Source organism: Chelonia mydas, chromosome 4 (assembly GCF_015237465.2).
Source record: "Chelonia mydas isolate rCheMyd1 chromosome 4, rCheMyd1.pri.v2, whole genome shotgun sequence".
Taxonomy (NCBI): domain Eukaryota; kingdom Metazoa; phylum Chordata; order Testudines; family Cheloniidae; genus Chelonia; species Chelonia mydas.
Window position 1 is genome coordinate 126,097,223 of NC_057852.1, and position 13,279 is coordinate 126,110,501.

A 13,279-nucleotide genomic window follows, 5' to 3' on the forward strand; every position below is an offset into this window, starting at 1 on the left:
TGATGATTACTGCAGCAATGTCTTTTCTGACTTGACTGTGGAACACTTCAGCGACTGCTTCTCAGGAAAAACAAATAGATTTCACCATCAGACAATCAGGGAACTGGAGAAAATAGGGAATAGTTCATTCCTCTTGCAAATGTAACGATGATCGCTGTTTCCTGAAATCGTCAGACTATTTACAGTATGTCCCATAGTGAGTGATACCCAGTTTGCTTCCTTCCACTTAACTTTAAGTTGTCTGGAATGGCATTTTTGGTGTCACTTGTCTGCAGAAAGTGATACATCAGTGATATTTGTTTATTCATATCTAAAGATTAAGATTAAGCTGGACAAAAAGCCGTTCATGAATTTTGTTTGAATTGGCATTGTTTTAGAGGTAGGTCCTATGAACGTCTAGGTACAAATTCAGCCAGGTGCAACTCTGTTGCCTTCAGTGGAGTTAAACATATTTTCCTTATGGTGAAATTTAGCCTCATTCTAATGTATGAGAGTCACTGGCTGAAGAATTGCATAAGCTTCTTAGAATAAGAATTCACACTGGCCCAGTCCATTTCAACTTTCAAGTGAGTAATTTGAGTGACAGGTCCATAAAGGTCACTCATTGAATGATCAGAAAATGAATACATTTGAAGGATAATATAGATATTTCACTTAGCTTTACACATGTAATAACTAATCAGGTGATCTGACTTAGGAGCATTATTGTACTACAAAATAAAATGCACGTGTCCCACTTATTTCATTCTCTCCTCCTGTTTTGCTGATTAGTGTAAATTGAATTTCATGCTATTCAGCCCAGTTAGTTAACACATGATATGTCTGTCTAGAATTTTGGCAGATTGCAATAAAGGTACTGTAAGTTTGCACTGTGTATGATTATTACTCTTTATTTATATCCATATTTATTTTTTTACTAGTTTCGTGGTATTACCCTACAACCAAGTGGTTCATTTCTGCCTAGCCATATCCCCCTCCCCTCATATCATTACACTTGTTTATGCAGAAAAACAATAGAGAAAAAAATCCCCAGTTTACCTGTTTTAATGTTCCGTTTAAGTAACTTGAAAGGAATATGGGCTATTTAGGACCCAGTAGCATCCGAATAAAAATACTAGTTTGTTTCATGCTAGACCTTTCTTCTGAGACCTTTTTGAGCCTTCCATGAAGATCTTTGAAACTGGCTTTGCTAGAGCTAAAAGACAGAAGTCACAGAAGAAACTTGGAAGAACCTTCCCCCTTCTTTTTCTTGCTCACAGCATTTTACAAACTAGATTTTTCACTAGCGCTAATGTGACTGTGAAAGAAGTTAGGTCTTGCAACTTCCTCTGTGACTGACTGCATCTCATGAGATTGGCATTGCAAACCACTGCTCCCCCTTTCGTCCTCCTCCCCCTTCCTCCCTGTGAGCAAGTCTCAGGTGGGCATGCAGAAAAGAGTGAGAAGCAGTCAGGGACATGGCTCCACCCTTCTCCTCACAATGATCTGGCCAGTGGAGCTAGCTGGATACGGGGGCAGGTAAGATGCACCCCTTTCTTGGTTGCTGTAAATTACTTCCCTCCCTCCACCCTTGGAAGTATCTTGCTGGTGTTCCTGCGAAGGTGGCACTCGGTCTGAACCTCTGTTTAGCTCTAACTCTTAGAAATTAGAGATGGAAAAGCGATCACATTGTCTAGTTTCTTCCTATCTTAGTGCAGGATTGTAAATTCCATGAGGTAGGAGCTTTGTCTTTCTTTATGTTCTTTCTAGAACAACATGTAGCGTCAGTACTCACCAAATAATACAGTACATTTTCTAGTGCTTCCTTTATATTTAAGTTTGCTCTAGTGGCGGAGCGTCCACTTCTTTGGGGGTAAGAATATGAAGGAGTGAATTTGAAGTGCTGTAGGAATCTTGACGTCATCGTTCTGTAGTGTACCTCTTGCATGGATGTGACTGTATTCAGCATGGCTTTGGACATATATTTACAAAAGTAGATTCCATGAATGTGTCATCAAATTATAAATCCAGGAGTCTGTGCTGTATGTTTTATTTATTTAAAAATATGTATTTAAATATATTCCAGTTGATTTAATGCTTGTGAAAGGGAGGGAATGATACACTATGTAGTTCAAGCAAGATCTGTACAAGTTTTACCCACAAAATTCTCCCAAATGCACTTCAGGTCTGATGAGAAATACACCTTATATTTCTGGACTTCTTTTGAGCAACAGCTGCCAGTCATGTCAAGTCTGTTGTAATTTTATGATGTGGGCAGGTGCCTATCAAAGATTAGGATAAAATCACCAAAATAATGTTACATGTTACTTAGTTGCCCTGTTTATTTGAACCCAAGTACCTAGATCTGGAAGACAGGGTCTGATCCTGCATTCATTGATATCCATAAGAACGCTCCCATGGACTGCAGTGACTACAGGATCGATCCTGATAGAACTAAGCCACCAACCACCTTGTCCTCCAGGTAACTTTTGACTCAAAAGTTGTTCTTTTTATTCTTTAGTTCCATTTTTAATCTTTTTTAAGTAAGTTAAATATCAGTATGTGGTAAAAGATTCACATCACATAGCATTGTTTATAACAGAACTCTGGAGGCTGCCCAGAGAACAGATGTGTAAAAACAAATATAAAAAGTAATATTAAAGTTATCAGAAAAGAGATTATGCTATTAAGGGGGGAAATTTGTGAAGTCTACTGGCTTCTGTAGGTTTGGGATATTCCGTATATTTTAGATTGTGTTAGGGCCAGGACTGTCCTTTTCTCTATGTTTGTAAAGTACCTAGCAGAATGGGGCCCTGTCCTGGTTGGCCTCTAGGTCAGAGGTGGGCAAACTACGCCCTGCGGGCCACATTTGGCCCACGGCACCCTCCTGAGCTACTGGCTCGGGAGGCTTGCCCTCGGCCCTTCCCCTGCTGTTTTCCCTCCTCTGCCGCCTCAGCTCACTGCGCCGCAGGTGCAATGCTCTGGGCGGCAAGGCAGCGAGCTCCTGGGGCAGTGCAGCTGCAGAGCCCGGCTTGACCCGGTGCTCTGTGCTGCGCGGTGGCGTGGCTGGCTCCAGCCGGGTGGCGCAACTGTAGCGCCACCAGCGCTCCAGACAGCACAGTAAGGGGGCAGGGAGCGGGGGGGTTGGATAGAGGGCAGGAGAGGTGTGGGGGGGTGGATGGGGGCACTCAGAGGGCAGGGAGCAGGGGGGTTGAATGGGGGCAGGAGTCTTGGGGGGGCAGTCAGGAAGGAGGGGGGGGTTGGATGGGGCGGTGGGGAGCAGTCAGGGCAGGGGTTCCGGGTGCAGTCAGGGGACAGAGAGAAGAGGTGGTTGGATGGGGCAGGAGTCCCGGGGGGGCCATCAGGAGTGAGGGGGGGTTGGCTGGGGCGGCAAGGGGCAGTCGGGGGACAGAGAGAAGGGGTGGTTGGATGGGGCAGGGGTCCCGGGGGGGTGCTGTCAGGAATGAGAGGAGCAGTTGGATGGGGCAGCGGGGGGCAGTCAGGGGCGGGGCTTCTGGGGGCGGTCAGGGGACAGGGAGCTGGGGGTGGGGCCCGGGCTACGGCCCCCTCCCCTAACCGGCCCTCCATACAATTTCCAAAACCCCGATGCAGCCCTCAGGCCAAAAAGTTGGCCCGCTCCTGCTCTAGGCACAAGTGCTGAATACGTTGAATGAGGAGTTGCCCTGTTTGTAATTTGCATAAAAGATATCATTTTTTATTATGATGAGCTTCCAGGACTTGAAAGTGCATTCAGTGAATGGAATATCAGTGGAAGCCTTCCATTCCAAAGTGATTGCTACTCTAGCAATGAGAAATAGCTTAGTGGAGAGAGGCCAAAAAGGATTAGTATTCACAATACATTATATCCGTTATCACAACCAAAACTGCTAATCCTGGGTAAGATTAACTGGTGCTTCAAAGATATAAGAACAGTGAAGTGAAATATGCTTCCAGAGACATTTAGCAACTGGACAATACTACCACATTATCAAGGTTATCCACTGTAAATTCTGTGTCCCCTCATCTCAGTTCCTTTACTACTTCCTAGTTAAATGAGTGTCTTCTCCTCTGAGTCACTCTACAGATGTAAAAATTTCTCTTGAGAAAGGTGGTCCATAGGCATTCTCAAAGATTCTTTTGTTTTTACCCTACAGGTTAAAGGATGGGTAATAGCTCTTCACCCGTATCTAAGTTGTTTGGGACATAAAGAATTTAAAGGTTAATCTATCTGGTCAAAGTCCACAGGGAAAACACTACAGGAGCTAAAACTGGCTCAGAGTTTACTCTGGGGTGAAGAGGGATAGTTGTTGTCTCAAACTAAAGGTAAATACCTAATAGTAAGCATAAAACCATTGCATGCAGCTAATGCTAGAAAGCTGCCTTACTAACTTACTTTAGAGTTTTTTCCCTCTCCTTCTTTGTAAAGTGCCACCATGAAAACACCTTAGCTGCTTCAGTTACTTTTCAGTTGTTCTCTCAGAGTTAATTGTAGGCTGAACTTCCAAAGTGATATGGAAAATTAAATTAGTGATGAAGATCTGTTGCTCTTCCTTCTGGGCCTCACCAGCAGGATTATCCTCACCATCTTCTTGTTTGTTATAGAAGATGGTAATAATACTTTCCTGGTTTGGGCGGATTTTCTGACAATTATTCACTTGTGTTGGCCAACCAAGTGGCCTTTTTTCCCCCTTCCCTTTTTCCTGAGATTTCAAGGGGAGGGAAACTGCTGCATTTGCTGTCCAAAATTTCCTTGGTGCTGTGGCTCTTTTTGAGTACTAAAAAATATGTATCAAATAGTCTGATTTGATTTGATTTCCATTCAGTTGATGGTGTTTTGGTTACCTTTGGAAGATAACCAAAAGATTCCAAACTTTTTTGAGTACATGCACTAGCAATTTGGTTTTTTGGAAATGCAATGGCCAATTTTATTTTTTTGTATGCAGCTTTTGGAGTACTTAATTGTTGTTTTTTCCTGCTTACCCCACATTTTGTTCTTGGCTTCAGAGGAGCATGTGATGTAGGCATACAGCAGAAGACCAATTACAATTTCTTTCTTTGGAAAATGCTTTTTTTGCAACTACTGGGAAGAAATTAGTAACATCAATCTAGCATCCTACCTAGTTACTACCCAATCTAATCTTTATTTTGAAGGGAGGTTACTAAGGTCAGGCTTTGTCTGCCCTATGTTTTTCATAACCTTTCTAATGCTGCAGAAGTTTTAGGCTGTCACTGAGGAGGAAGAAGTTTCGATTAGAGAGGGGGAGATGACATTTATATGACGCACGTGTATGCTGTGGGCAGATTTCCTAAGTGTTTGTCTGCAGATTGGTGGACACAAAGGCTATAATAAGTTTATTTTTTTTAAGATAAAAAATGACGGGAAGATGTCAGAATGATACTGCTGACTGACAGTTTAACTTCTGTTTGTTAGGGATTGTAATCTTGGATTTGTTTTTCAAAATTGTTTCTGAATCAAATTAGACAGTTTTCATGTTCCAGCAGGGTTAAAATACAACCGATTTCTGGCTCAAAAACAAGAATATATAGTATTGTAGCTGTAACTTTAACTTATCAAACAATGCAGGATATAGAAAGGGAAAAGGCTTATTGTTCACATTGTCCAGAAATGGATCTTTTGTGTTTGATTTTAGTAGAATCAGGGCTTGTCTACCTGGTGGGGTAATGTGCATTAATGGGTCTATGTAAACTCTGCAGGTGCACTTTAATGTAGTGCTGTGTGAACTAGTGCTATGTTAAAGCACACTAGGTAACCTTTAGCACGCACCAGCAAGTTCTGCACAGACCAAGGGATGTGCAATATGCTGATTCTTTTTTAGAAATCACACCCCAGTAGAGCGCATTATCCCACTTTATAGACAAGCCCTCGGTAGCACATTTTCCATGATTTTCCCAGACTGTTGTTGGGTTTTTAAACACTAAGAAACGTCTTAGGCACTTCACAGAAATAAGTAAATATCTGTGGCCTAAAAAGCTTACACTGCACGGCCCCTATCCTTCATACAGAGTAATTTTACTCATGTGACTAGTCCCATTAGGGAAGTTTCTGAGTTTTAATCATTTTTAACTATGTGAGAACATCAAGAACTACAAGAAACATCAAAAAGCCAGTGAAAAAAAATTCAAAATTAGATAATTTTTTAATACTTCCGACTTTTAACCAGTTCAGTGGAAACACTTTAAAACATTCACAAAAATCACATCTAGAACCCTTTAGAAAGTGGTATGTGTGAGAAGGAAATATTTGGCTTCTCTCATCAAATCATGGGAATAGGTCCCCACTTTCACTGTACTTTTCAACACAACTTTAACTCTGGTGCTGGGACCAGCCCCTTCATAACTGAAACTCTAAATTGCATGTGAAGAAAAACTCACTAGAACATTTATCTCACATCATGGTATGATTTATTATATTGTGATTAAATGTAATTTGGTAATCTAAACCAAGCTGTTGCCGTAAACTGCCTGTTTTATTTGGCTGTTACACTGTTGTTGCTGGCCCAGTCTCAGTGAACTAGTCATTTTTATACATCCTGTTTGCTTACCTTCAGAATGAACATCTTTTAAAAAATTCTGTTTACTGAAGATTTAGCTCAGCTAGCATGAGTTAGCCTACAGAATATATTGGATGGAAGATGAGTCTTTGATTCCTTTATCCTTCAGATTCTTCGATTTATTTTTTTAAAAGACTGAGCTATCCTCTGATTGTGATCATCATCAACTATTTTCCAGATATTAACAGAGAAGAGCAAAGAGGTCACTGTCTTCGGAGGGGGGGGGGATTAAAGGAGCTTTAAAGAGCCCCTTGTACTGGATCAGTGTTGATGGAGTTGCTTTGGCATGCAGAAGAGCATAATGCAGTGTAATTTGAGAGAGTTTATTGTCCTCATTTACAGAAACCTTAATACTGTATTGAGTGGAGGTTTCTGATGACAGTGATCTTTTTAAATGCCTGGGGATTTTTCAGCGTTTTAGTTGTAAATCTTTGGGGAGAGATTTTTATTTCTCTTCCCTTCTCCCATCCCTAAAAAAGAGTCATTATTTTTTTCACTGGAAGGATTGCTGCCACAAATAGCTGTGTGAATTTAGCTGAAGGGGAGATGAATCACAACAAAAGCTTTCCTAAAAACAAAATCTTAAGAAGTGACATTTTAAAGACATTGACGAGAGTTAAGTGTTCAAAATGTAAAAAGAGTTCAGTTTTATTTTTCAGTGTATTCAGCTAATCTTAAAAAAAAAACAACCCTCAACATTGTAAAACTGATTTGGTTTGCTAAAGCCCCATATTTGTTTATTCTCAACATTTTTGATAAGAAAAACAAGGAGTGCCTCTTAACGTTCTAGGTCAAAGTACAGGTGTGCTGCTGTAGAAATTGCTTTTCGTGTTTGGGATGAGGGGTGGAGTAGCCTTTGATGTTTGTCCCCACCTTGATTACCCTGCCTGATACAGCATCCCTGTCCAATACCTAATATACACAGAGAGAAGCACAAAGGAGAATAATCATCATTACAGACGGGATTGTGAAATGTTGTCGTGCCTCTTCAGTGGTGTCTTTAAAATATTCTGTGTAATTAGTTCTCATGAAAGCTGCTGGGTTGACAGCCCTATAAACTGATATCTTCTATCCACAAAATACCTGCAGCCCAGGCAGTGGTAATGAAAACTTCCCTGTGTTGTATACCTTACTTCTCTTCTGGAGGGAATAACCTTTAGAGGGAGGGAAAGATTTATTATTTTCTGTTCATTTGCACAGTTGTTCAAGTTTATATGGTGTTTTACTGACAAATCAAAAGACAAAGGTTCCTGAGTATGTTGCATCCTGAATTCACTTTACATGACCACCCAGTCTTCATCAATTGCCAGCAATGGGTGCTAATTATGATGGTGTGATAGAGCAGGGGTTTTCAACCTTTTTCTTTCTGAGCCCCCCCTCCACCCCCCCAACATGCTATAAAAAAAACTCCCAAGGCTCACCTGTGTCACAACAACCAGGACTGGCATTAGGGGGTAGCAAGCAGTGCAATTGCCTGGGGCCTCATGTCACGGGTGCCCCTAGGAAGCTAAGTTGCCCAGGCCTCGATGCCAGTCCCAGATGTAAGGGCTCAGGGCCCTGGGTGTCAGCCCCATATGGTAGGACTTCAGCTTTCTGGCTTGGGCCCCAGTGAGTCTAATACTGTCCCTGCTTGGTGGATCCCCTGAAACCTGCTCGCAGGCCCCCCCCCAGGGGTCCCTGGACCCCTGGTTGAGAATCACTGTGGTAGAGGACAGTGCACTTGTTTGTTTTGTGGTATGGGCAGTTGCCATTAAGAGCTAGACTGAGATCACCAGCTCTTCTCACTTCACAGAGGAACTCAGCCATGCTTCTCCAGCCTTGGTCAGATTTGAACCACATTCCTAGAGGTGAAAGGCTCTGCTTCTGAGACTCAGGATACATCCAATACTTCTTTGGTAAAGTGCCTTGATATATATATATCTTGGCATAATATAGATTGTTGTTGGAACGACTAGGAGAGCTAATCATTTTGCTCTTGGTACTGTTGTTGAAGCAGATTGTTTTTCTTGTTCATGTCAGTAGGAGTTCCCTAACCTTTGAAAAAGAAAGTTACGCCCACTTCCCTTAGTGCCACCATCTGAAAGTGCACTTCCCACCATGTCCTCTAAAAAAACATTATATTTTAAAATAAAGGGTTTTTAATATATATAATATGCAATTTCTGAGCCTACTGCAGAGGTATTCATCTTACAGGAAAGTGGCAATAGCTTCATACAAGGGATACAGTGCTTACATTTTAGTGCTTCTCAGGGATGTCTCTGGGTCATGCGGCAGCATGTGGCATGGTGTTCTTGTTGAATTCTTTATTTTGGGACACTTCAACTCATCAGTAATTGGAAAGTGACCATGACTACAGAGAAAATAAAGACCAGATTTAAAGCCCTTTGACTGTTAATTATTTCATTGCTATGCGTCTGTATCAGCCCTGTTTCCTGCTAGTTATAAACAAGATTGTGACTTAAGCCACAGCCCTTGCAGGAATGGGTGTTGCAGAGCCATCCTGCAGCTCGTGTCGCAAGTAAGAAATTTGGCAGTCTTTAGCCAGAATTCCTCCTAGAACTCCCTGGGATTATACTCTGCCAGACCAGCTCCACCACTTTTAGGTAGGAAGCAATATGAATTTCCTCCTTTCATCTTAAGGAATCAATTTTGAAGCACTTAGAGGAGAGGAAAGTGATCAGGAACAGACAGCATGGATTCACCAAGGGCAAGTCATGTCTGATTAACCTAATTGCCTTCTATGATGAGATAACTGGCTCTGTGGATGAGGGGAAAGCGGTGGACATGTTGTTCCTTGACTTTAGCAAAGCTTTTGACACGGTCTCCCACAGTATTCTTGCCAGGAAGTTAAAGAAGTATGGGCTGGATGAATGGACGATAAGGTGGATAGAAAGCTGGCTAGACCATCGGGCTCAACAGGTAGTGATTAATGGCTCCACGTCTAGTTGGCAGCCGGTATCAAGCGGGGTGCCCCAAGGGTTGGTCCTGGGGCCGTTTTTGTTCAATATCTTCATAAATGATCTGAAGGATGGCGTGGATTGCACCATTAGCAAGTTTACAGATGACACTAAACTGTGAGGAGAGGTAGATACATTGGAGGGTAGGGATAGGATACAGAGGGCCCTAGATGAATTAGAGGATTGGGCCAAAAGAAATCTGATGAGGTTTAACAAGGACAAGTGCAGAGTCCTGCACTTAGGACAGAAGAATCCCATGCACCACTACAGACTAGGGACCAAGCGGCTAGGCAGCAGATCTGCAGAAAAGGACCTAGGGGTTACAGTGGACGAGAAGCTGGATATGAGTCAACAGCGTGCCCGTGTTGCCAAGAAGGCTAATGGCATTTTGGGCTGTATAAGTAGGGGCATTGCCAGCAGATCAAGGGACGGGATCGTTCCCCTCTATTCGACATTGGTGAGGCCTCATCTGGAGTATCGTGTCCAGTTTTGGGCCCCACACTACAAAAAAGGATGTGGAAAAATTGGAAAGAGTCCAGTGGAGGGCAACAAAAATGATTAGGGGGCTGGAGCACATGATTTATGAGGAGAGGCTGAGGGAACTGGGATTATTTAGTCTGCAGAAGAGAAGAATGAGGGGGGATTTGACAGCTGCTTTCAACTACCTGAAAGGGGGTTCCAAAGAGGATGGAGCTCAGCTGTTCTCAGTGGTAGCAGATGACAGAACAAGGAGTAATGGTCTCAAGTTGCAGTGGAGGAGGTTTAGGTTGGATATTAGGAAAAACTTTTTCCCTAGGAGGGTGGTGAAACACTGGAATGGGTTACCTAGGGAGGTGGTGGAATCTCCTTCCTTAGAGGTTTTTACAGTCAGGCTTGACAAAGCCCTGGCTGGGATGATTTAGCTTGTGTTGGTCCTGCTTTGAGCAGGGGGTTGGACTAGATGACCTCCTGAGGTACCTTCCAACCCTGATATTCTATGATCTGTGTCCAGCCAGCCTCTTCTGGTCAGTCAGAGACATGATCCTGCCCTTGCAACTAATCTGTAAAACTAGTTTCACCAGCTGACTTGCACAAAGACCCACTCCTTCCACCAGACCCAGAAACTTAAATTAAAAGACAAATAGGCTGATGTAGGGAGATGAAATACTGTAATCAAAAGCGATCTCTTTCTCTGAGCCTTCCAGTGCATCTTACCTTTTAGTAGCAAATCCTCAGCTGATATAAATTATCATAGCTCCATTGAAGTCTGCTCCTCTGTCTTCTAGATTGTAAATTCTCCAGGGCAGGTTCTTCTGTCTTGATATTTGGGACTTGCGCAGAATTGAGCGCACACTGCAATTAACAATCAGCAAATAATAATAATAATTAGGGCTGTTGATTAATCGCATGAATTAACTGCAATTAACAGAAACATTAATCATGATTTAAAAAAATGCATTGTGATTAATCGCACTGTTAAACAATAGAACACCAATTGAAATTTATTAAATATTATGGATATTTTTCTACATTTTCATATATGTTGTATTCTGTGTTGTAACTGAAATCAGTGTATATTATTTTTGATAATTTTTACAGTGCAAATATTTATAAACAAATATTTTTCAGTTCACCTTGTACAAGTACTGTAATGCAATCTATTTGTCATGAAAGTGCAACTTACAAATGTAGAAATTTTTTTGTTACTCAAAACTCAAAAACCATGTAAAACTTCAGAGCCCACAAGTCCACTCAGTCCTACTTCTTGTTCAGCCAATCGCTAAGACAAACAAGTTTGTTTACATTTACAGGAGATAATGCTGCCCTCTTCTTATTTACAATGTCACCAGAAAGTGAGAACAGGCATTTGCATGACACTTTTGTAGCTGGCATTGTGAAGTGTTTAAGTTCCAGATACGCTAAGCATTCGTATGCCCCGTCATGCTTCGGCCACCAGTCCAGAGGACATGCTTCCATGCTGATGCTCGTTTAAAAAAAACAAACGTTAATTAAATTTGTGACTGAATTCCTCTGGGGAGAATTATACGTCCCCTGTTCTGTTTTAACCGCATTCTGCCATATATTTCATGTTATAGCAGTCTTGGATGATGACTCAGCACATGTTGTTAAGAACACTTTCACTGCAGATTTGAGAAAACGCAAAGAAGGTACCAATGTGAGATTTCTAAAGATAGCTACAGCACTCGATCCAAGGTTTAAGAATCTGAAGTGCCTTCCAAAATCTGAGAGGCATGAGGTGTGGAGCATGCACTCAGAAGTCTTAAAAAAGCAGTACTCTGATGCGGAAACTACAGAACCCAAACCACCCAAAAAGAAAGCTGCTTTGGATTATTATTGAGCAGAATCCTCATCAGCATGGACGTGTGTCCACTGGCATGGTGATTGAAGAATGAAGGGACGTATGAATTGTTAGCGCATCTGGCAGGTAAATACCTTACAATGCCAGCTACAAAAGTGCCATGAGAACACCTGTTTTTACTTTCAGGTGACGTAAACAAGAAGTGTACAGAATTATCTCCTGCAAATGTAAACAGACTTGTTTGTCTGAGCGATTGGCTGAACAAGAAGTAGGACTGAGTGGATTTGCAGGCTGTAAAATTTTACATTGTTTTATTTTTGAATGTAGTGAGGTTTTGGTACATAATTCTACATTTTTAAGTTCAACTTTCATGATAAAGAGATTGCACTACAGTATTTGCATTGTGGATTGAAAAATACTATTTCTTTTGTTTTTTTACTGTGCAAATATTTGTAATCAAAAATAAATATAAAGCGAGCACTGTACACTTTGTATTCTGTGTTGTAATTGAAATCGATATATTTTGAAAATGTAGAAAACATCCAAAAATATGTAAATAAATGGTATTCTATTATTGTTTAACAGTGCGATTATTCGCAATTAATATTTTTTAATCGCTTGACAGCCCTAATAATTATTAAAATGAACAGGCAACTTGTTTTTCTGTCTTCCTCTGGATCAGTGGGTCACAAACTTTTGTACTGGTGACGCCTTTCACATATCAAGCTCTGACTATGATCCCTCTTATAAATTAAAAACAGATTTTTATATATTTAATACCATTATAAACGCTGGAGGCAAAGCTTCGGGATGGAGGCTGACCGCTTGTGGACCCCCCCCCCCCCCCCGTGTAATAACCTCGTGACCCCTTGAGGGGTCCCAACCACCAGTTTGAGAACCCTTGCTCTAGATCCTAATAGTTTATTAAGTCAAAGCATGAAGAGAGAAAGGAGGTGGGACCCATGTAATGTACATAGGAAACTTAGTTGTGACGTTTGGAATAGAAAGTGCTTTCATAAGTCTCTAGCTTTTCCATCAGGTTGATTGGAATGTTCTTTGGGGGTTTAAGGAAGTAAAAGCTCCGGTGAAGAGCAGATATGTTGCTAGTTCTAGGGGAAATTCCATTGCCTGCATTATGCAGGAGGTCAGACTAGGTCAGGGATCTCAAACTCAAATCACCACGAGGGCCACATGAGGACTAGTATATTGGCCCAAGGGCCGCATCACTGACACCTTTTCAAATAAAGATACAAAAGCCCGGCCCCACCCCACTCCACCCCTTCCGCAAAATCCACACCCCAACTCCGCCCGCTCCATGCCCCTATTCCAACCAATTCCCCAAATCCCCACCCCTGCCCCACCTCTTCTGTCTCCTCCCCTGGGCATGCGGCTCCCCCCTCCCTCCTGGAAAGCCCTAAGACCCTGGAGCTAGGCAGAGTAGCAGAGACACGGTGTGCTGGGGGGGGGAGAGG

General features: G+C 42.0%; 1 protein-coding gene across 15 annotated transcripts in view; it reads left to right on the plus strand.

The window, feature by feature from the left end:
- The window catches only part of CTBP1 (C-terminal binding protein 1), a 408,406-nt gene that overhangs the window by 334,967 nt on the left and 60,160 nt on the right, over nucleotides 1–13,279 (plus strand). The window contains exons 2-3 of one of the 15 annotated variants that reach the window (XM_043544850.1): nucleotides 2,336–2,461; nucleotides 4,134–4,302. The exons of 13 other annotated variants lie outside the window; for them this stretch is intronic. The gene's annotated coding sequence lies outside the window, so the exon portion shown is untranslated. The remainder of the gene's footprint in view (nucleotides 1–2,335; nucleotides 2,462–4,133; nucleotides 4,303–13,279) is intronic. One more of the 15 variants, XM_043544848.1, reaches the window with a different exon arrangement.